This window comes from Corythoichthys intestinalis, chromosome 2 (assembly GCF_030265065.1).
Source record: "Corythoichthys intestinalis isolate RoL2023-P3 chromosome 2, ASM3026506v1, whole genome shotgun sequence".
Taxonomy (NCBI): domain Eukaryota; kingdom Metazoa; phylum Chordata; class Actinopteri; order Syngnathiformes; family Syngnathidae; genus Corythoichthys; species Corythoichthys intestinalis.
The window spans coordinates 74,191,958-74,216,398 of record NC_080396.1 but is presented as its reverse complement, the minus strand read 5'-3'; the positions used below and the strand labels follow the sequence as shown (position 1 = coordinate 74,216,398).

Below are 24,441 nucleotides of genomic sequence, written 5' to 3'. Positions count from 1 at the left end.
GGTCATTTTGGTGTTTGATAACTGTACATGCAAAGTGACCATGAATGAAAGATATGGAATACAAATGTGTCCAAATATGCCTCATATGCCGATGTTTCCAGATGTGCAGATTCATCAGCGTCCACGGGAGCTAATTATGCAGTAGCGCTCTGCTCCTTGCGGACCCCCCATCCCATCCCATTCCCATCCCCCCGCCTCAGAGAAAGGGTGAAGCCAGTTCATCACTGCTGTAGTGGAAGTTGATCACTAGGCAGATTCCAGTTGCAGCGACAAGAACCAGCTCAGCAAAACTCACCAGCTACAATATGCTCTCAGTCTGGTTGCCTGCAGGAGTGTCCCGGATGAGGCCAAGTGCACGTTCTTCTGTACTGCATCAGACAGCGGACTGATGACCTGACCAAAAGGGAGAGCCAAGTCACTGATCTTATTCTCAGGAAGCACTTTTAGCACTGTTTGTCTTTTCTATGCTGACCAGAGGTGGGTAGAGTAGCCATAAATTTGACTCAAGTAAAAGTAGCGTTACTTCACAATAATATTATTCAAGTAAAAGTAGTCATCCAAAAAATGGACTCAAGTACACGTACTCTATGAAAAAAATACTTAAGTCTTGGCAACATTGTGAGTAACTGCTTGTAATGTCAGATTTTTTAAAAACAATGTTATTTTTTTTCCAGCACAACTTCATCTATATAACAGTTATTATTATACCGTACTGTAACCTGTTACATGACAATATTAGGCCAAAGAAATAAACTAAAAATCACCAAAATACATGCGTTGCCAAGTATTCTTTTCATAGAATACTTGAGTGCTAGAAACGGCAATTTCTAGCGATTACGATAGGGCTTTGCCGTGGTAGATGCAGACCTATCAGGTCACTTCCTGTTGATTTTAGGGCATTTCAGGGACATATCCTGTTGATATATGGTCACTTCCTCTTGATTTTGGGACATTTCAGGGACATGTCCTGTTGCCTGGCTGCTAATGGCATCAACTCACTTGGCTGCCAGTTGAATGTCAATGGGCTTTAAAGTTTTGGGTCAAAAACCACACAGGTTTTTCTGCCATTGAAAGTGAATGGGAAATTTGGACGTACATGGCAGTTAATGGCATGAACGTGCATGGCTGTCAATGCCATCGACTTATATGGCCACCAGTTTAATGTCAATGGGCCGTCATGGTAAATAGTCAAAAATCACAAGGACGGATGTTTTCCTCCTATTGAAAATGAATGGGAAATTTGGAAGCACATGCCTATCAATGGAATCCCATTAGAAATGAATGGGACATTTTTGGGCAAATTCTGTACACAGCTTTTATGCCCCTTACCGTCCTGGAATTTTTGATGTGCAACTTATGCGATTTAGTCAGAAATCGTAGGAGTAGATAGATTTTTTTCCCCAAAAAAACGAACGGTGACGGGTGGTCATATGGTTTGGGCTGTGCCGCGCACCGAAGAATCGCCATTAAAAAAAAAAAATTTAAGTAAAAGGAATTTTACTATCCGGGCTTTTGCCTTGCAAATCCCCATGTAATAAATATTAGTATGTTATTATTTTATATGATATGGTATATGATATTGTTATTATTATATTACAGATAATAAAATTCTACAACTTAATTATTTTTTCTTTCATAATCTTATTCTCAGCCTTTTTTTGGCGCGCCACAAAGCCTAAACCGTTTGACCGATCAACACCGTTCGAATATCAAAACGACCGTATTTTTCACGTGACGCAGGGAATTTTTCAAACTGCCCCGAAATATTTTCCCTTCATCCATAAGGGTTTTTTTGGGAAAAAAAAAAAAAAAAAAAAGTTTAAAAATGTATCAAGTCCCACAAAATTGGACCAAATCACATAATTTGCACATCAAAAATCAAAAAATACATTTTATACATAATTTGGAAAAAAAAAAAAAAAGTACGATTCCCCCCAAATTTGCCAAAAACGGTCCCATTAATTTCTAATGGGCTAATGGGACTCCAATGACGGCCATATATGTCTAAATTTCCAATGAATTTCCAATGCCATTTACTTTGCATTGACGCCCATGTACACAGATGCCATTGACGGCCATGTCTGTTGATTCCATTGATGCCAGTGTACTTGGATTCCATTGACGCATATGTAACTTCATGCTATTGACGGCCATTTCCGTCCAAATTTCCCATTCATTTCCAATTGCATTTACATTGTATTGATGCCCATGTACACAGATGCCAATGGAGGCTATACACAGAAATGCCATTGACGGCCATGTACGTCGATCGTATTGATGCCAATATACTCGGATTCCATTGGCATCCGTAAGTCAATGCCATTGATGGCCATGTACGTCCAAATGTCCCATTCATTTTCAAAGGCATTCACTTGCATTGAGGGATTTGCATTGACGCCCATGAATGTCAATTCAGTTGAAGCCAATGTACTTGGATTCCATTGACGCATATGCAAGTCGATGCCATTGACGGCCATGTCCGTCCAAATTTCCCATTGATTTACAATGACATTCACATTGCATTGAGGCCCATGTACACAGATGCCATTAACGGCCATGTGTGTCAATTCTATATGTAAGTCGATGCCACTGAAGGCCATGTCCGTCCAAATTTCCCATTCATTTCCAATGGCAAAAGAACCTATGTCACCATATCAACAGGAAATGACCTGATATTAACAGCAGATGTCCCCAAATCAACAGGAAGTGACCTGATATTGTCCCTGAAATGTCCCCAAATCAACCTGGACAGGGCTAAGATCTGTATCTACCACAGCAAAACCCCATAGTAATTTCTCCAGAAATGGAGTTTTGAAGTAACGCTATTCTTACTTGAGTCAATTTTTGGATACTCTACCTACCTCTGGAGCCAAGTCGCTGACCTTCGGTTTGTCTTTTCTATGCTGACAAGCAAACTGATACTGGAAAAAAGTGCATTTGCACTGCCTTAGTTTCTTGGCGCCAGTGATGCAGTGCCGCACTGCAATGACAGAAATACTGACAAACTAATGCAAGCTTAAAATATTGACGAGCGTCACAGGAAATCTTTTTGTTGTTATTATTTATTTAACTTAGTTGATGGGCAAGACGACGGGAGCCCTTAGTTCAAAGCTTGCTGCATTGATTACATCATCGCAACTGGAGTGCTGGAATGGGACAATGCACCATCCCAAGGTGTGTGTGTGTGAATCTCTCTTCTCCCAACTCAGGCAAGGTCCCATTTCCAGTGAGGAAACCTACCTGCATTTTGTGACCTATCAAGTATGTGTGTGTGTCAGTACTGCAGGAAGTCAGCTGACGCTGTAGGGCATTGCAGGATTGCTGCACTGCTGCTCTTCGTCACTCAGGCAAATTGTTGGAGGAGGGTGATGATGAGTGCATGTGCTGCAGCAGGGGAGGGGGTGAATGGAGGGGCTTGCTAAGCATGCCGGTAAGGCACTGTCACTGTACCTCTGAGAGACACTAGAAAGTGGTGCAAGTAACATCAGGTGAGTGCGGCAGATTTGCAAAACTGCAGATCTTTTGGATGAGGTGTTAAGATTATTTCGGAAAGTAGTGCCCTTCCTCACATATGTCATCCTGCTGCAGCAAGAAGCTAGAGCTGCCCGCCGACTCTTTCAAGGTCTCAGCACAGTTACCTGATGTGAACTCGGAGCGGAGTCGACCGGCATGCTGAGCTGTCAGCTGCTCTACATCAGTCGTACATGATATGTTTCTATACCGGCAAAGTAGTTGTTGCGCCAAACTTCATGACTGCACCACGACTCGCCTTGTCCCATGCAAGATGCTCTCTCAATTACCAGACTTCTACGAAATCGAAACCTGCGAAAGTACAATGCAAGTATAGCTCTTTCTTAAAAGTAGAGACTACCTCAGTTAGCGTTTCAGTGAGTATTACAGTACAGCACTATAGTATTTCATGCCTCTACACACGGACGACGTGTAGATGAGTTCAGCTGGTGGTGCAGAGAAGGTGGAAAGTCATGAGATGTAAGCACGCGAGGCCGGAAAGTGTAATGATGCGAGCGAACGGCGTAGGAAGACGGTACCTGCAGATGCGCTGCATCACCGGCGACGGAGCAGGAAAACTTGAGCGGCCTTCACGGCGCTGCAAAGTTGACTGCAGCATTACCTCCTGAACAAAATGACATTGTTTGCACTCTCTCTCTCCTTGCCTCCTCCTCTAGTGAGCACCCCCTCATCCTCCTCCCCTCCCTCTCTCTCCTCTGCACGCTTGCTGGCAGCCTAAAGTGCACAGCTCAGCAGTGTTCCCCTACTGCCGCAGCAGATCCTGCATGAGCTCTGCGTATCTGAGCGGGATGGGACTTTTAAAGGGGACCGCAACCTCCAGGGTCAACCTTCTCGCTCGCTCTCTCACTGCAAGCCCTTTTTTGTACTCGTGGTCATTATGCATGCAAAAAAAAAAAAAAAAAACTGAATGATACTCATCCCAAACAGGCTTTTTCATCCCATAAGAGCAAATGACATGGGATTTCACCACCTGCGATGTGCACAGGAAGCTGTGATTGATGGTAGCTTTGCACATAATGCAAACGCTACTATCTACTGAATAATAATCCTTCTTATTCTTTTACTTCCCAGCCAAAAGTGTTTGACTCACCGACAGTGTTCATACACCAAAACGGCGGGAATTCTCATGCGACACGGGCTCTCTCGTTTGACATCCCGGAATGACCATTTGCCCGTTTTGCTTTTTTGGGAGGAGAATAAAGTAAAATTTCAAAACACTGCTTGTCCATAGACTTCACCATCAGTTGACAAGACAGCTCCCACAAATATTGCGTCACGCCTTCCTGTTGGGGGCCGAGCCAGGCAGAGCATTTGACTTTCACATACCTGTCAAGTTGTACGGTTCCGGCGTAATTTGTACAAGCGAGCACTGATTTTTAAATGTGTACGCCGTACGTTCAAAATCTGTACGTTTTTCTTGCATTACATTTTTTTTTTCTCCGTTCGGATTTTGTCACCGTTTCGGCAACGATACAATGTGCGTTATTATGCGTTACTACGTTGGTTGAATGACGCGAGAAAAGTCAGAGACATGGAGAGAGAAGAGTGTTTGTTGTGACGCTGTAGTAAACGCGATGCTAAGCTAGGTGGCTCCAATATTTCCTGACTGTAGCCGACAGCCTACAGTCTACGCCTAGATATCACATGCATATAGAACTACATGCGAAATGACAGACTCGGCGGCGTTAGTAAACAGCCGCCATTTTAAAGCAGTTGACTTCTCAGAAAGGCTCTGTTGTCGTGAACCATGCTCGCGAACCTAAATAACTTTTTATCTAAAGTACTCCTAAATTGGCAAAATCTTGACTTGAATCTTTAAATCTTTAAATGGTGAAACAGTTTTAAAACTTTCACATGTCGAAAGTAGACAGAAGGGAACAAATGCAAAAACGGGAGCAATTTTAACAACTTTAACGGTTGATTCACAACATTAAATGACTTCCAAACATAGCAGTTTTTTTTTTTTTTTTTTTTTTTTTTTTTAATGAAAAAAAGGTAACAGAAGAAATTTGTACCTGGAATTAATTACTTTTTAAAAGTAAGGTTAGCAACACTGGTCATAAAGATAAAGTCTGCAGAATGAAAAGTGACGAAAGCTGAGATTTTATTCTGCTAATTTATTGCCGAACACAATTTGCCCGCAACTATTGCTGATCATTTCTCAGAATAAGCAAAAGAAATGTTCCCTGACTCAAAGATTACAGATTGCAGTTAATTTTATCAATTGACCTTTTTAATTTATACTTGGACACACTAACAAACTACCTTCAAGTCAAACTGAATTGCGAGGTGAAGTTCCATGAAGTGCAGCCATCAATACATGATAGAAATTGCCAATAGTGCTACATCCAAAAATAACAAACGTCACTGTTAATTTTTAGTAATTGTGATGTAGCTGAAGATATTGATTGTTCTTTGATTTCACCAGGTTATATTTTACAATATTACCAGTAAATTCATAATATTTTAAAAGTTGAGTTTTATCTTTGTTTCATATTGCACGCTTTATACAATGTTGTATGATTAGTCACCAATTTGTAAGGGCATACGTCACTATTTGTAAGATTGCCAACGACCATCGGGTTGACAGGTATGCTTTCACTGTGATAAACTCAAACACATGCTGGGTTCAAACGCCGGATTTAGTTGGAAAAGCGACGAAAGTGTCACTGCATACAAGCAGGCAGGAGTGTCTCAAGCAATGTTTCCTCTACTTTTTATGTGTCTGCTCTGCTCTGAGCGCAACGCGGACCACGGTGAGCAACATCAGATGTGTACACGGAGACCACACACCAGTATCACGCCTATTCAAAACCTTGGATCATAGCAAGTTACATGGCTTACTAAAAGAATAAAATTATAGCAGCAATTTTCATTAGTTTACTTTTAACACAGTATAAGTGATTTGGCCCACTTAAAATGAAAAAGACCAAGATCTTGTTCTTAATGAGATGTGAACTATGTTATATGTGAGAGTCCTGCTTTAACCATAAGAGAGTCCTGCTTTGGTCCAATTGTGGCATGGGTGAGTTAATAAATAAAACATAATGAACAACCACAATGTATCCCACATTAAAACTGTTCAGACAATAAGGACACTCGAGATTCCTATTCTCTGTGTCTGAGCAGCTACAATGCAAAAACACACCTCCTTAAAACTAGTTAAATTCTCTGGTTTTCAGTGTAAATCTACAAAAAAATAAGTGAAACTAGGCCTGCAAGCAGGACTGAACGGGCCCTCGCAAGCTAGCGCAATTCGGACGTCACGCAACTCGGACAGTGTGCAGGTCAGGGTGGTGGCAGATAGTCCTCTCTAATCATCTCATTAGAACCTAACATTTTCGAAAGTCGCCTCCTTACATTCACACACCTCAGAGATAAAAACCCCTATTGGAGAGCGTACTACAAAAAAAGGAGGCACTACTGAGCTGTGCAGCCAAGCCCTTATTCAAACCCAAAATGAATCTTCTCACTGGGCCAATTTGACCAAGTGTGCCAAATTCTGTGGCTCTATAAGCTGCCTGAGTCTCTGAAAAAAAAAAATTCCCTTTTATTGGCGGACAAAGGGTCGTCACGGCAACAGAGATATGTGGACATGGGCTGTAAAATAAGTATTTCAAAAGGTCTTGAAACTACAATTACCAACCTGAAAAGAACTGGACATGTATTCGAAAAATGAGTGACTTTCTATTGCCACTAGTTGGCACTGTAGGGTTGATGCAAATGACGCCTAAAGGACCCTTCAGAGTATGACTCAACAAGCACGAGATGTTTGGCGCAGATATGTTGTAGCCCTTCCAAGTTATGGCTGTTTAAAACTTTTGGTGAGATGAAACGGCTTCAGTCATTTTCACTTCTCCTGTTGGACCCTTCTGCTTCAACCAACCCCAAGAATTTTTCATCAGGCACCTGAACATATGTCTTAAGGCTCCCCTGATGCAGGTTTGAGGTGAATAGATTTTTTTTTCCTTGGAGGAGGAGCCTGTTTCATAAAAAAAGGCATTTCCTGTTCCCACTCGGGGGCGCTAGGCCTAAAGGGTAATATTTTAATGCACTCATGTTAAGGGTGGGATCCCACACATACATGCCAGATATGAAAAAGATTGAACGTTGCGTCAAGGAGCTATTAGTCATTAACTGAATTTGTCATTTTGCCGAAAAAATGGCCGACTTTGGCACCACTTCCAGGTCAGACCCATGAATGAAAACGCACCATTTTGAAAATTTTAGATCTCCTATGTCTCCTGAATAGTTTCACCAATTTTGAAGATGATCCAACTAACTCCCTCTGTGACAAGGTCTCAAATGTGCACCCTGTTAATTGATAAAAAATTCACATTCGATCCAAAATACCGGATTTCCTGTTGGGTTTGGAATGTGGGTTCACAAGACTTTTTGGAGGAGTTTTGCACAAGGTATCGACTCCCCAAATTTCATTGCTCTACGTTAAAAAAACCTAATAGGAAACGCCTTTTTGAAAAATTCAAGGGGGCGCCATTGAGCCATTTTTTTACATTTTTTGTAACGTTGCAAGATTATCGAAATGCACGCAAAGCCGCATGTATGTGCAAAATTTGGTGAGTTTTCGTGCATGTTCAGGCCTACGAATGCAAACTGTACTACAAATAGATAAAAATTTCACATTCGATCCAAAATACCCGATTTTCTGTTAGATTTGGAAAATGGGTGCAAGAGACATTTTGGAACAGTTTTGCATAAGGTATGGACTCCCCAAAATTTCATTGCTCTACGTTGAAAAAACCCAATAGGAAAGGCCTTTTTTAAAACTCTCTTTCTTTCGCCACTAGTTGGCACTGTAGAGTTGATGCAAATGACCTCTCAACAAGCACGGGAAGTTTGGCGCAGATATGTTGTATAGCTGCCAAGTAAGTTTTTTGCGAGACAAATTGTTGACGGTCATTTTCACTTTCCTCTTTCGACCCCTCCGCTTCAATGAAATTTCAGTATTTTTCACCAGGCACCTGAACACAGGTCTTAAGGCTCCCCTGATGCAAGTTTGAGGTCAACAGATTTTTTTCCCTTGAAGGAGGAACCTGTCTCGTAAAAAAAGGCATTTCCTGTTCTCACTAGGGGGCGCTAGGCCTAATGCGTAATATTTCAATGCACTCGTGTTAAGGGTGGGATACTGCATATACATGCCAGATATGAAAAAGATTGAACGTTGTGTCACGGAACTATTAGTCATTTACTAAATTTGTCATTTTGCCGAAAAAATGGCCGACTTTGGCACCACGCCCAGGTCAGACCCGTTAATGAAAATGCACCATTTTAAAAACTTAAGATCTCATATGTCTCCTGAACAATCTCACCAATTTTGAAGATGATCCAACAAACTCCCTCGGCGAAAAGGTCTCAAATGTGCACCCTGTAAATCGATAAAAATTTCATATTCGATCCAAAATAACCAATTTCCTGTTGGGTTTGGAATATGGGTGCCATGCTTTTTTGGAGCGGTTTTGGACAAGGTATAGACTCCCCAAATTTCATTGTTCTACGCTGACAGACCCTAATGTTATAGGCCAATTTTAAAATTTCAAGGGGGCGCCACTGAGCCATTTTTGCAACGTTGCAAAATTATTGAAATTTACAAGTTTCCGCACGTATGTGCAAATTTTGGTGACTTTTCGTGCATGTTCAGGCCTCCAAATTGGCCGTTTTCATTTGCCCTGAAAAAATAAAAATAATAATCCTTTGCAAAACAATAGGGCCTTCGCAAGCTTAGTGCTCGGGCCCTTATTATCTGCCAGTGCTTCAAGTGAATTTTTACTCAGATTTCTTGAATTAAGAAAAATAGCTAGAGGAAAATTAGCTTGAAAGACATATTTTAAGCAATAAATTAGTATATTTAACCTTTAAAAAGCTTTGAAAGGTCAGAAACGTTCTTAATTCAAGAATATATATTCTTCAAAACATTATTTGAAAGCATTTTTCTAGACACCTGTCGCTCATTGAGTTACGTTGCAAAATGGTACAGAAAACAATTTTGTTGGTCTAATTAACTAGATTAGTTCTGAAATTAGATATTAATTAAGACTGTAGCGCTTGCTAAGATTGGCAGCGGAATGTTGCTTCAGTAAATCAGCAGAGGAGTCAAACTCACTTTTCTCCACCAATGGGAGCTACGCGTTGCCATATCGAATGAAACAATGGGGGCGTTGCGTTGCCGTATGAAACGCACCAATAGGAGTGTCTCGCTGACATATAATTGCGGCGCTAACAGACAGTAGTCCTATTAGCGCTACAATACGTTTCTGTTGAATTTTATTTTTCTGCTCTTTTTTGTGCGTTGAGTGTGAACAAGCAGTGCACAATTGCGCACGCGCAAAAAAAAAAAAAAAAAGATGCTGACCCCCCCCCCACCTCTTTAGTATCTGCAGCAATGCTGACAGCACTCCTGTAACGAGTCACGTGACATTTTGGAGGGAAAATGACGAGCACTACTCAATTTGGAGATTCAGGGATGTACGTATTTTCTATGGCGTGTACTCACTTTTGTTGCCAGGGGCCTGGATATGAATGGCTATATTTTGAGTTATTTTGAGGGTAAAATAAAATTAACTCTGCTATATAAGCTGCACACAGACCACTTTTCATTGTGTCAAAGTGTCATTTTGTCAGTCTTGTCCCATGAAAAGATATACTTAAAAATCTGCAGAAATCCGAGGGGTGTACTCACTTTTGTGATACACTGTATATGCCTAAGGGAGGTTCCTGTTTTGGTTTTAGGTTGCTAGCGGCTTTGGTTTCGAACATATTTGAATTTTAAGTTTTTGAAAATACGCCCCCCAACGGATCGGCACCGAGTCCCATGTCCCGTCAACTGATGGCGAAGTCTCTTATAATTTTTGTCCAAATTACATCATTTGTACGTCAAAAAATTCAAGACATTTAGGGACACAGAAGTTCCATACAGTTTTTGCTAAAAACGTACGGTTTGGCCAAAAAACAACCCATTCATTCGTAATTCGAAAACAACACTGGTCTGGATTAGGGCTGCAGCTACTGACTATTTAAGTAATCCATTAATACATCAATTAGTTAGTTCTAAAAATTAAGTCATCGGATTAGGAACATTTAATGGGTTGCAGAATCAGTTTTAGGAAATGTAAAACAAAGTCTTGCTAAAATTGCACTTTCAAAAGAGCATTAAATATGAATGCAAAATAAAAATTGATAATAATAATAATAATTAATAATAATTAATTAATTAATTTTTAAAGAAAAAAAAAAAAAAAAGCAAAATTCCCGAGCGTTTTTTTCAAATGATGCAGAATTCCACTTTCATTTCACAAGAGCATTTAACAATAAATTTAGCTAGTTGAGCTTTAAAAAATAAATAAATAAATGAGGACCAAAGTAGAGCAAAAGAAAAGTTGGCTAACTTGCATAGCAAAAGCTAGCATTAATGCTCTAAAATGCTAAGGTTTTGTTTCAATGTTGCCACTAGAGGGCAATGTATCCACCTAAATCAATAAAGCTAGATGCAAAAAAACATTACAATGCCACTTTAATAAAACGAATACTCGAAGCAGCAAAATTTGATTTGAAGCTTTTTTTTTTTAATCGAATTACTTGAGTTAATCAATTAATCGTTGCAGCATTAGTCGGGACACAGCTGTTTACTACTTCATTGTATTTTTTTTGTGTGTGAATAAAGTAGAATGCAAGTAAAAAAATAGGCTATTACCAGTGACAAATAACCACAGACGAAATGCCCTCTTTGTCATTGATTGTTGTCATTCTGACTGATGTGTTCAATGTGGCTGAGTTTTCTCAGGTTTCTGCAGTACTACTATTTTTAAAGTGCAAAACCAACTGCCGTAAAGTGATGCGAGCTGCTACCGTGCTCGGAATAAAACAGTAAAAGCTGAACGGAATTATAAAAGAATAAAATTCATCTAAGGTGCCACTGCATGCTCCTGTAGATATATACAGTGGAATTAAAAAGTATCTGAACCTTTTGGAATTTCTCACATTTTTACATAAAATCACCATCATATGTGATCTGATCTTTGTCAAAATAACACCGATGAAAAAACAGTGTCTGCTTTACCTAAAACCACCCAAACATTTATGGGTTTTCATATTTTAGTGAGGATAGTATGCAAACATTGACAAAAGGGGGAAATAAGTAAGTGAACTATCACATTTAATATTTAGTTCCCCCCCAGCAGCAATAACTTCGACCAGACGCTTCCTGTAGCTGCAGATCAGTCTGGCACATCCATCAGGACTAATCTTGGCCCATTCTTCTCCACAAAACTGCTGTCGTTCAGTCAGATTCCTGGGATGTATGGCATGTATCGCAGTCTTTAGGTCTTTGACTTGGCCACTCCAGAACGTGTATTTTTTTATGCATCCTCTTTTTAGCTTCAACTGTCTGACAGACAGCCTCAGGTTTTCCTGCAAAACATCCTGATAAGCTTTTGAATTCATTCTTCCATTAATGATTGCAAGTTGTCCAGGCTCTGAGGCAGCAAAACAGCCCATAATCATGATGCTTCCTCCACCATGATTCATGGTGGGGATGAGGTGTTGATGTTGTTGAGCTGTTCCATTTTTTCCTCCACACATGACATTGTGTGTTACTCCCAAACAATTCAACTGGTTTCATCAGTCCAAAAAACATTTTGCCAAAACGTCTATGGATCGTCCAAGTGCCTTTTTGGGAACATTAAACAAGCAATAATGTTTTTTTAGACAGCAGTGGCTTCCTCTGTGGAGTCCTGCCATGAACACCATTCTTCGCCATAGTTTTACAGATAGTTGATGTGTGCACAGAGATATTGTACTGTGCCAGTGATTTCTGTAGGTCTTTAGCATACACTCTAGGGTTCTTTTTTTACCTCTCTGAGTGTTCTGCGCTGAACTCTTGGCGTTATCTTTGGTGGACGGCCACTCCTTGGGAGAGAAGCAACAGTGCCAAACTCTCCGCATTTGTAGACAACTTCTGTAACTGTTGATTGATGAACATCCAGACTTTTAGATCTAGATCGTTTCCCACCTTTTTTACAAATCAATAATCCTTGATCACAGGTCTTTAGACAGCTCTTTTGACCGAATCATGATGCACATCAGACAATGCTTCTCATCAAGACATTTCTTACCTGTTGAGTGTTTTATAGTGGGCAGGGCAGCATTAAACCACTCATCAGTGATTTGGTACACACCTGACTTAAAATGTTTGGTTTCAATTGCTCTTTAAGTCTCCTTAGGCAGAGGGGTTCACTTACTTATTTTTCCCCCTTCTGTCATTGTTTGCATGCTATCCTCATTAAAATATGAAAACCTATAAATGTTTGAAAGGTTTTAGTTAAAGCACACACTGTATTTTCATCGGTGTGATTTGACAATGATCAGATCACATTTGATGGTGATTTTATGCAGAAATGTGAGAAATGTCAAAAGGCTCAAATACTTTTTCATTGCACTGTACTTCCTTTTATTGACATAAATATACAGTATATCTGTTTATTTCACATCGTCACACATAATCATATATCATCTCATGACATTGTGTTTATCTACTTTATGAACATCTGGTAACAGTACTGTTTTGTGTACAAGGAATCTTGCTCAAGGTTATGGACAGGGAGTTCTCTCCCCTGATGTTAGTCCAGTAGTTATCCGCTGTTTCCATCAAGAGGTTGACGCTTTTTATGGCAAATATAAACTGTATGATCTCGAAGGTCGGGGCAGATCTACTTGGGGGCACCTGCGTGGTGATCTCGGGGACATTTGTCCTGGCCGGCCAGCTTTTAATTACTCTTTCCTTAAAAAATGTTTGTCTTAGGTGATTATTGCTTTCTTTTCGTTCCTGATATGTGTGTCGTCAATGACGACTCGTCATCTCCTGCTCGTTAAGAAAATTGTTTTTTTTCTTCTTCACTCTTCAGCATCTTTGCAAGACATTTTTTTGGGGGGGGGGCAACCTTTAGATTACAGCATGTCTTCTTTGTATTTCTGAGTTTAAGAGATCTTATCTGAACTCCAATCTCTTTAGGTGGAATTTGTATATTTTCCATGTGTAATTCAGCTTCTTCACACTATCCCAACACGTGCATCTAGGGTTGGGTTCCTTCCACATTTCAGTGCAGTCATTTAGCATTAAGTGCAGCTGCTCCAGCAGAAACAAGTGAGTTTGTGTTAAGCTTGGTTATTTTTTTGGCTTGCTTTATATTAAGCACTTGAAGCTGCATTTTGTCTTCAAATAAAGCATGGTTTTATTTGTTATTATTACCAGTCCTTCCATCACAGACAGCAGATGCAGCAGCAACATGTGCACAAACAAACAACCATTATGTCTTTATTGAAGCCCAAAGTTTGTTAGACATTAAGCCATCGTGAAGCCGCACGACACCACCACAGCCAAGGGGCGCCAGGAAAACTCTTGCCCGTGGCAGCAAATTGCCCTGTATGACTAGGGCATTGCATATTTTTGAGTCTGAATCACCTGATGTTGAGAATCTGCTGATAGCGAGACCCGATCCGATACTTAAAAAAATATGTGCAAGTACACTGCAGGCCAAAAATATTGGCACCCCTGCAATTCTGTCAGATAATGCTCAAATTCTCCCAGAAAATGATTGACATTACAAATGCTTTGGTAGTAATATTTTCATTTATTTTGCTTGCAATGAAAAAACACAATAGAGAATGGAAAATGATTGCAATTACAAATGCTTTGGTAGTAATATTTTCATTTATTTTGCTTGCTATGAAAAAACACAATAGAGAATGGCAAAAAAAATTAAATCATTATCATTTTCATTTCACAAAACTCTGAAAATGGTCCAGACAAAAATATCGGCACCCTTTGAAAAATCATGTGATGCTTCTCTAATTTGTGTAATTAACAGCACCTTTTACTTACCTGTGGCACGTGACAGGTGGTGGCAATAACTAAATTACACTTGAAGCCAGTTAAATTGGATTAAAGTTGACACAATCTCTTTCCTGTGCCCTTGTGTGTACCACATTGAGCATGGAGAAAAGAAAGAAAACCAAAGAACTGTCTGAGGACTTGAGAAGCAAAATTGTGAGGAAGCATGGGCAATCTCAAGGCTACAAGTCCATCTCCAAAGACCTGAATGTTCCTGTGTCTACCATGCACAGTGTCATCAACAGTGTTGTTAATCTTACTTTAAAAAAGTAATTAATTACAGTTACAAATGACTTCTACCAAAAAGTAATTGCGTTAGTAACTCAGTTACCTGAATGTAAAAGTAATTAGTTACTTCGTAAAGTAACTGGTGATATTTTTTTTTTCTCAAAAAAAAAAAAAAAAAAAAAAACAGGTCACACAATGCGAAGTTTAAAGGGTTTTTGGGACAATTGGCCCTAGCCCAATTCTTTACCCTAAGCTTAACTAGACACTGGGGTATTGCGGATATTGCGATAACTAGATAGTAACCTTTGCTATGTGTGGAAGTCATTTAATGTTGTGAATCAACCGTTAAAGTTGTTAAAATTGCTCCCGTTATTGCATTAGTTCCCTTCTGTCTACTTTCGACATGTGTAAGTTTTGAAACTGTTTCATCATTTAAAGATTTAAGTCAAGATTTTTCCGATTTAGGAGCATTTTAGATAAAAGGTTACTTAGGTTCGCCAGGAAGACTCTCTACAACAGAGCTTTCCTAAGAGGTCTACTGCTTTAAGATGGCGGCTGTTTACTGATGCATCTAGTTCTTTAGATACGTTGCTAATGCCACTGTGTCTGTCATTTGCATATAGTTCTACAATATATGATTTCTACCGTAGCATTATGTGGGCGTAGTTTGTCGGCTATCGGCTACAGTCAGGTATCAGTGGAGCCACCCAGCATCGCGTTCGCAACGGCGTCCCCACTCCTGCCCTGCTCTCTCGTCTCCGTGAGTCAGTCTTTCTCAGACTTTTCTCGCGTCAACCAACATAGTACGCACGCCTTTCCCGCCTCAGTAACGGTAATGGCGTTGCCAAGATGAGAAAAGTAATTAATTAGATTACCCACTACTGAAAAAAATAACGCCGTTAGTAACGCCTTTAGTCATCAATAAGTCCCACGGCACTGTGACTAACCAACCTAGATGTGGACAGAAAGGGAAAAATTGACAAGAGATTTCAACGAAAGGTTGTGCGGATGGTGGATAAAGAACCAGGACTAAGATCCAAACAAGTTCAAGCTGTCCTGCAGTCCGAGGGTACAACAGTGTCAACCCATACTGTCGTCGGTGTCTGAATGAAAAGGGACTCTATGGTTGGATACCTAGGAAGACCCCACTTGCGTCCCAGAGACATAAAAAAGCCAGGCTGGAGTTTGCCAAAACTTACCTGAGAAAGCGAAAAACGTTTTGGATGAATGTTCTCTGGTCAGATGAGACAAAAGTAGAGCTTTTTGGGAAAAGGAGCTCACAGGGGGAAAAGGAAGCCTTCAAAGAAAAGAGCACTATCCCCACTGTCAAACATTGCAGAGCTTCCCTGATGTTTTGGAGTTGCTTTGCTGCTTCTGGCACTGGACTGCTTGACCGTGTGCATGGCATTATGAAGTCGGAAGACTACCAACAAATTTTGCAGCATAATGTAGGGCCCAGTGTGGGGTGGTCCGGGTCTCCCTCAGAGGTCATGGGTCTTCCAGCAGCACAATGACCCAAAACACACTAGAAAATGGTTTGAGAGACCGAACTGGAGACTTCTATAGTGGCCAGCAATGAGTCCAGACCTGAATCTCATTAAACATCTGTGGAGAGATCTGGAAATGGCAGTTTGGAGAAGGCACCCTTCGAATCTCAGAGACCTGGAGCAGTTGGCCAAAGAAGAATGGTCTAAAATTCCAGAAAGCATTATATGAAACTCACGAATGGATACCGGAAGCGATTGTTCGCACTTTGCAGTTATATTGTCTAAAGGTTGTGCTACCAAGTATTAGGCTCAGGGTACCAATACTTTTGACCGGCCCATTTTTGGAGTTTTATGTAAATGATCATGATTTTTTTTTTTTTTCCATTCTCCTTTGTGTTTTTTCATTGCAAGCAAAATCAATGAATATATTACTACCAAAGCATTTGTAATTGCAATCATTTTCTGGGAGAAATTGAGCATTATCTGACAGAATTGCACGGGTGCCAATACTTTTGGCCAGCAGTGTATGTCAAATGTTGTTGGAAATAGTTGAAAAACTTTTTTTATTCATTTTTGGAATGTTTTTTTTTATTGAACAGATGAAAACATTTTGGGCAAAGAAATTACCTTTGAGTTTTCGCCAACAAAAACTGGATTTAAACAAACACATTTTGAGATGACTAAAATATGACTAAGACTAATAAGTATTATCATCCAAAGGAGTACTGTAAGACTAAGATGAAAATTAAAAGGGCTGCCAAAAACAACACTGGTATGGTGTGGTAAAACTACTAAATGAAACATTTTTCTCAAAAGTTCCTCATGTAAATGTCACGGAGTAAATGTAATGTAATGTTACTACCCACCTCTACGTATGAGCCATTGGTTTTTGCTGCAGCAGTGCAGCACTTTGTTCTTCTCACTGCAGGAGGACATGACTTTGAGCAGCCCTGGGCCTGATTTGAGCTGGCTGAATATGTGGAGTGGAAAAAAAAGAAAGAAAAGAAAGGACTATTTTCTTTGTTGTGACATGCACTTTTAACTGTGTTAGCAGCAACACTATTGCTGAATCATCACCATGAATCCCACTCATTAATATTTGGGCTCAGTCCCATGCAACTTGCCACAGTTTTTATCAATTGGTTCGCAAAAACTGCAGTATAGCAAAGAGCCAGAGTGCATTTAAGGATGCAGTGCTGCTATAGTACATGATCCTGCAGAGGCTTCTCTGTACACCTGCAGGGAAAATGCCTGCAACAGCAACTCTAACCGCCTGCAGCAGGGGTGTCAAACGTACGACCCACGGGCCACTAGGGGGGCAAATGGGGGGTTGATTTGCCTGACAGGCACCATGTAGCTCATTCATACTGCACATACAGAATCACATGATTTTATTTTGACATCGGAGCCCAGGGGTAGAGTGAAGTGGAGTGGAGTCATTGAAAGACGAGTTCAAGCTAGGCGCGAACGCTAATGCACAGCTATCGTAGGGTGACCATATCATGATTTCCAGGACACTTGGCCCGGCCTCGAGATACATGAATTTTACTCGTAGTTCACTCAAAGGTGCCTATATCACTTTAACATATTTAATGTGTGCCTCCTCCATCTGGATAGAAAAATTCAGTTTTATATATAAAAAAAATATTGCCATATAGTAAATAACCAAAGAACAATTCAAATTCTCAGGAGTTACTTAACAGGCTTTGATTATCCCCAAAAAATAATAAAAGAATAAAAAGGGAAAAAAATGATTTAAATAATGATAAAAAAATACCAATATAATGCAGACCCATGGAAATGTAGTCCAGTCAATACACACACAAAGTAGGCTATGTGCCAACTAAACATTTTTATTAATTACCATCACAACAATTGTCGTTAACAAATTGTTATTCGCACTCGATTGTTATTCTCATTCAATGTTCCAGATTGCAAGCAAACAACAACCGAAATAAACTGAAAACCGATTCATTGCACGCAAACAATAACCTGAATGAACTGACAAACTATTCAACCAGCATGTTTCCAAACGCAGCAGTTCAAAACTACATTTCCCATAATGCCTACCGCGGCTTAGCTCACTGATAGCTACCCTATTAGCGAGCACTGGTAGCCGAGGCAAAATCAAACATTGCTCTAAAATTTTACAATCATCGGCAGCTCAACGATGCGACACCAAACGGAATTTTACAGATCACGCCAGTACAAAAATCTGACAGAAGCCAACAGTTGCAAAAGTCAGTTTAGCAAGTTTACCTGTAGCCTGTGAGTTCCTGTAGTGACAAAGGTTTGTTTGTGAATGAGAATTGACAGTTAACGCCATGATAAAGCTTGTGATAAAGCATATGCAACTTTGTATCCAAAGTAAAATAAAGGTATTTTAGACTTAATTACTCTTTTGGGTACATGAGCATTTGATTATAAACGTATTGATCGCAAAAAAATTAACAACTGGAAAGGCTCTCTGGGAACACATCACAGGCAGCGCCAAGTGTCAGTCAATTTCAACACACGCTAATTGGTCCCATGAAAAATAATGAAAAACGGACATTTTCATGAATTTATAAACCTGGTTGGACGCCATGGACAGGACATAAAAAGTGGTCATGTCTGGCAAAAGAGGACGTTTGGTTACCGTCAGCTATCACTGCCGTCCTGCCTGCCGCTCTTGCTCTTTGCTGACATAATTGCCTGATGAATTCTGATTTGGGAGATTTGACAGTTCAGAACGCCGCCACATTCTGGAAAAATGTGGCCCAGATCGGATTTAAACCACATACAAAAGTGACCCAAATCGGATTTGTAATGGTCCATTTCGATGCGACTTGTCCCGATTAGACCGTCAAGTTAATGCATCATTCGAGTCGGAAAAACCTGAAAAAATTGGATTCTTGCATTAAAACCAGCGGTCTGAACCTAGCCTTATTTGTCCAATAATCAACTGCTCCCGCCCATGTGAGATCTAATTGCTGTGAATGCGGCCCGCCAGCCAACCACACTTGAGTTGGACACTCTAGCATTTTTTAGCAATGCCAGGAATGAACCACGTGGAGGGGCACTTCTATATTTATCATATTCACAAGAAATTTCGTTTGATTTGTGCTTAAATGATTTATATAATGAAAAACAAAAATCATCCGTGATCATCAATCTTTGTCAGCTACGAACAGTGACAAAATAAAAACATTCTATGCATTCATATCCCGTGTCTAATTTTTGGGGAATTTTTGCTTGTTTTTTTGGGGTCACACTCCACTGCAAATTCATTGCTATTAGTGTAGAAACCGTCTTAAAGTCATTTTTCCGTACATACACTTGAAAGCAATGTCCTCAGAATATTGTCCGAGACTGCAGCAATTTGGTAAAGACAGCATTGCTGAAGAGCCAAGTGACTGACACTGCACGCAATCATTTACAGTAGCTGCATGCACTTTTCTAGCCAGGATGGGGTGCTTACAATCGATGTCTGAAGTGGAGGCAGTGAGCATGTCTGCTCTACCCTCCTCCACTGCAGGAGGGCGCTGACTGAGATGTCAGCCAGCTCAGCATATTGCTGCAGTGAAGAATTGGATTTTTTTTCAGGGTTGAGGGTCATTCAAGAGGCCAATCAAATCATTTGAAATGAGCTAATATGTGCATTTCTTGACATCCTGTTAGAGAAGTTGGTATTGTGTGTTTTAAATATTGAGTGAAAAACCTGACTTCCTTCAGAGTAACTGTGTACCGGTACATGGATTTCTTCATATGCCATCATTCGTCTTTTAGCAAGAATTGTCTGTTTCTCGAATCCCACTATTAGTGAACTCCATATGGAGTTCCCGTCTCATCAGACCATAGGACATGGTTCCAGTAATCCATGTGCTTTGTTGACATGTCTTCAGCAAACTGTTTGCAGGCTTTCTTGTGTACCGTCTTCAGAAGAGGCTTCCTCCTGGGGTGACAGCCACACACACCAATTTGATGTAGAGTGCGGCGTATGGTCTGAGCACTAACAGGCTGACCCCCCACTTCTTCAATCTCTGCAGCAATGCTGACAGCACTCCTGTAACGTGTCATATGACATTTTGGAGGGAAAATGACAAGCAGTACTCAATTTGGACATTTAGGGATGTAGGTAGTTTGTAAGGGGTGTACTCACATTCGTTGCCAGGGGTTTGGATATTGACGGCTATATTTTGAGTTATTTTGAGAGGAAAATAAATTAACTCTATTATATTAGCTGCACACAGACTACTTTTCATTGTGCCAAAGTGTCATTTAGTCAGTTTTGTCCTATGAAAAGATATACTTAAATATCTGCAGAAATGTGTCACTTTTGTGATACACTGTAGGTCATTTAAATTGCCTTCCAATGTGTTGTAAGGATGGAATTGACCCGACTGTTATTAAGTGAATTACAGTACTTTTATTATGTTCAGACTTACGTTCACCCATTTTCACTTGCTGAATGTGCCAGTCCATTTTTTTCCCTCAAACGCACATTTGATTGGCTGATAACTTAACACACACACGCATTCACAGCCCGACAGAAATAAAACATGCTGCCTCCTTTGCCCCCTTCGAAGATGAGGGATATTAGAAGTTTTTTCCGCCAGCAGCACTCACTGTAAGTAATGTAAAAAGACATCAATGTTGTGGAGGTAGGGAACACACCACTAATTTTGCGACTAAAAGTCCGACCTGCATCAGAGTTAGCATAACATTAATCCGTGTGAATTTCTCGAACTCGAGGAGGAAGCTGCGTTGAGAGAAATACCCTCCTGTATGTTTTCTACTGTTAACGTTAATTAAACTAAGAAATGTAGTAAACTCAAGATTACCCCCTTATATATAGTTAATTGATGATTAACAAATTTGTATATCTTGTGTATGTTAATATAATTTTTGTTCAAATATTGCAATTTAAATTTGCTAATAAAATCCAGACCTTTATTCTGGAAGTTTTCAAAATGATTCTGTAGTAGTTTTTGAAAACAGGTTTGAATCAAACAGTGTATCACCTGAACCAATACACATGAAAGTTAGTATAAGTCAATACAGATTTATTTTGCATTGATCATTTAGCCTATCAATTAATTAGGTGCATATTGGTGAGAAATTTAGCCCTGACCCCCATTCACCCAGTCTGTTTGGTCTTATAGATTTAGACTCAGAGATTTGTCATTGACACCAGCTCTCACAAGATGACAGCAGATGACAACGAAATTTCGTTCGATGAGTGAGCATCGGGCCACTGCAGACGTTCCGCGCCGCCAACTTCTCTCTCTTCTTGAGAAATTACAGAGCAAGTTACAAGCAGACACACATATATCATACAACATAGCAGGGATATGACACGACGCTCAGGTCACGTGCAGGGATTTTTTGTACGGAAAAAAGGAGAACTATAGGAAGTGATAGTAAGAAAAAGGCGTTGGCGGACTGGAAGGGATGAAGTTGTGTGTATGTGTGTGTATGCACAAGTGTATCAGTATTTGTACGTGTCTGTAGACAAAATAAGAGTCGCAGGGCCCTGAGACCGGCCTTGGGAAGAGATCAAGGGCAAGAGATAGGGCCATCTGTGCGGCTCTCTCCAGGACAAGGGACGGGTGGGGTAAGGGTGTTAGGGTAAGGGAAAGGAAAATTATAATCGAATTAAGCTGAATAAGTAATTTAATATGTCCAAATACGGTTGGTCTTCAGTCAAATTCGTGCTCCTCATGGCGTAGGCGAGACCTCAGGCTCCTTAAGTCATTGCCAATAATTGCGGTTCCATCACCTGGCGCAAGGGAGCATCCACTTTTCTCCATCCTTCCTCGGACCTAACTGTGAGTCCACAGAGCCAGTTCTCGATCTGAGCCTCTCGCAGTCTTCCAATGCCTTGAATCGCACTGTTTGATCCGTGGTCAATTTGTTGATTTCCTTAAAAGCTGTCATCTTGGAAACTACCCGGTAGAGCAGGGCACCTCTGAAGCCAAGCAAAAGGAACCCTATGACCGTCACGCCAAGCAGTCAAATATCCACGATATCTTCCACAGATAGGACAGTAAGACACGCTGGCGTCCAGTGATACATGTACCGTCTCCAGCAAAAAGTGTACATGCAAGTTATATCGCCCCTACCAATGTTGAGACAAAGCCTACGCCTTTGACATTTCAGTGGTTTTAGGAGGTTAAAAAAAAAAAAAAAATGGCTACATAGCGACCTTCATGTGAGAGAGTTACGGAAAGAAATTCTAGCCACTTTCACCCCTGGTTGTTAATTGAAGAAAAAAAAATACTTTCAACCAGGGGCGTTATCGGGGGGGGGGGGGGGGGGGGGTCAGAGGTGGGCAATGCCCACCCAAAGAAAACTGGATATAGTACTAACAGCAGTCTGGGCACCGCGTATGGTATCCCATTCATAAAAACAAAAAAAACAAATTGGTTTTGTTCCTAGGGGGCGCTACACACATTTACGCATATTTTTTTTTTTTTTTTTTTTTTTTTACATTTTATCAAAGTTTTCACAAGTGTTCACCTGGCTGTTGAGTTTGGTGAGTTTTGAAGCATTGAGAGGGTCAAAGTCGGGCTTAAAGCGTCGGCGTGACAAAGAATGACAGCTAGGGGGCGCTATTTGGAATTTGTCTTTACCCGGTATCAAAGATTGCACCTGTCTTGACCTGCCTGCCGATTTTGGTGCATTTTGAAGCATTCTAAGGGGGTCACATTGAGCTCAAAGGGCTGCCGAACAAACAATAACTATAATAATAATAATAAAACCGAGGACCCACAATAGTTTACCTAAAAAAAACATTGTCACGTGCGTGTCCATTCTGTTCGGTTATGGATGTGTTCTAAGTCAAATCAAATCAAATCAACTTTTATTTGTTTAGACCAAATACCAACAACAGTTATCTCAAGGAGAAAACAAAACATGTTTTAAGGTGCAGTAGCCCAACGCTGGATTTCGACCTACTTGAGCATTGTAGCTTTTTTTTTTAAATTCCCCCCAGGTAAGACTAATGCCCACACACACCTGGCATCCTGGTAACACCAATGCTTTCAACCCTGCTTTTACTTCAGACTTGTCTGTAAACCGTAGAAAGCTTTCCTTCTAATTTGATGGCGCCCTCTAGTGTCACTGCACCTTCATTGTCGGTGACGAGACGGGCTCAGAGACGGGGAGGGGAGGTCCTAATGAACGCAAAGCAGCTGGGAGCACTTCACCACGTGACCCGAGATATGTTAGCTAGCAGCCGTCGTCACTTCACCTAATTTCATGTCGCCCCGACTCGGATGGTCAAAGGTAAGATGACACGGAAATCCATCTCAATAACACCTGAAAGCTAACCCGGCAGACACCGACCCGTCGGGTTCGCTGCTTCTTCACGGACGGGCTGAATTAAAAAGAGGGTTAAAAAAAGAAAGAAAACGCCTTTCTACAAACAAGCTGGTCGTTCGGCAGCTATTCAAGCGTCTCGTTCTGTCATGTTCTAGTCCCGTTTCCACCATTATGGTCGAAAACATCCATTCAGAGTCGAAGGTACTTGCTCGTGTTCAGAATTCTTTCTCTAATTTTTTTAATACGGCTCCTGCTATTACGTTTTGCGGTGTGCGTGACGCTGGGCTCGACGAAGGTGTCTTGTCATTAGCCCACCATCATTGAGTTCAAGGCAAACAATCCATATGAAGATTAGCTCGTGTCTCGAAGAGTTGCAATTTAGAGTTTTCATTCAAAGTGCTGTTAACATGGGTAAAAACAAGCACATATTCAACGGTAAAAATGCCACAGAAGCAAGTTTATATATATATATATATATATAGAAGTGGAAGTTGCTATGAATGACCAAAAAAGGGCCACATCACTTTAAAACGGTCAAAACAATGTTTTAAACTACAACAAACCACACATGCATAAATGAAGGCACCACCTATGACGTAAACATAACAGTAAACAGTTCTTCTTTGAAGTGCCACTTCCCTCAATTTTTTTTTCCACTTATCGAATGATTAAATCTTGTAAAAAGGTATTCATTAAGCAAGTTTAACCCTTTAAGACCTGGGCCTATTGTCCGAATTTGCTTGCCTTTGATGTTACCTTCACTAACCAATTATAATCAACATTTTGGACCCCCCCCCCCCCCAAAAAAAAATTTTTTTTTCCAAAATTTGTAATGTTGATTGTCCCATTGACAACCAAACTTGCTCAACGAAACGTTTTGAAGCCATAGGCGGAGTTTGACTTTTGTGGCTGGGGGGGGGGGCAAATAATATTGATGACCCCGAAACGCAGTACAAGATTTATGCTAGGCTAGTACCTTCGCCCAAG

At 40.5% G+C, this 24,441-nt stretch overlaps 1 protein-coding gene across 3 annotated transcripts in view; it reads left to right on the top strand.

Moving 5' to 3' along the window:
• Window positions 1-23,274: 23,274 nt before the first annotated feature.
• Window positions 23,275-24,441, top strand: part of spsb1 (splA/ryanodine receptor domain and SOCS box containing 1) — a 29,360-nt gene continuing 28,193 nt past the window's right edge. For 2 of the 3 annotated variants that reach the window (XM_057829889.1, XM_057829891.1), the window contains exon 1: window positions 23,275-23,418. The gene's annotated coding sequence lies outside the window, so the exon portion shown is untranslated. Of the gene's footprint in view, window positions 23,419-23,488; window positions 23,656-24,441 lie in introns of those variants that run through there. The other variant, XM_057829890.1, reaches the window with a different exon arrangement.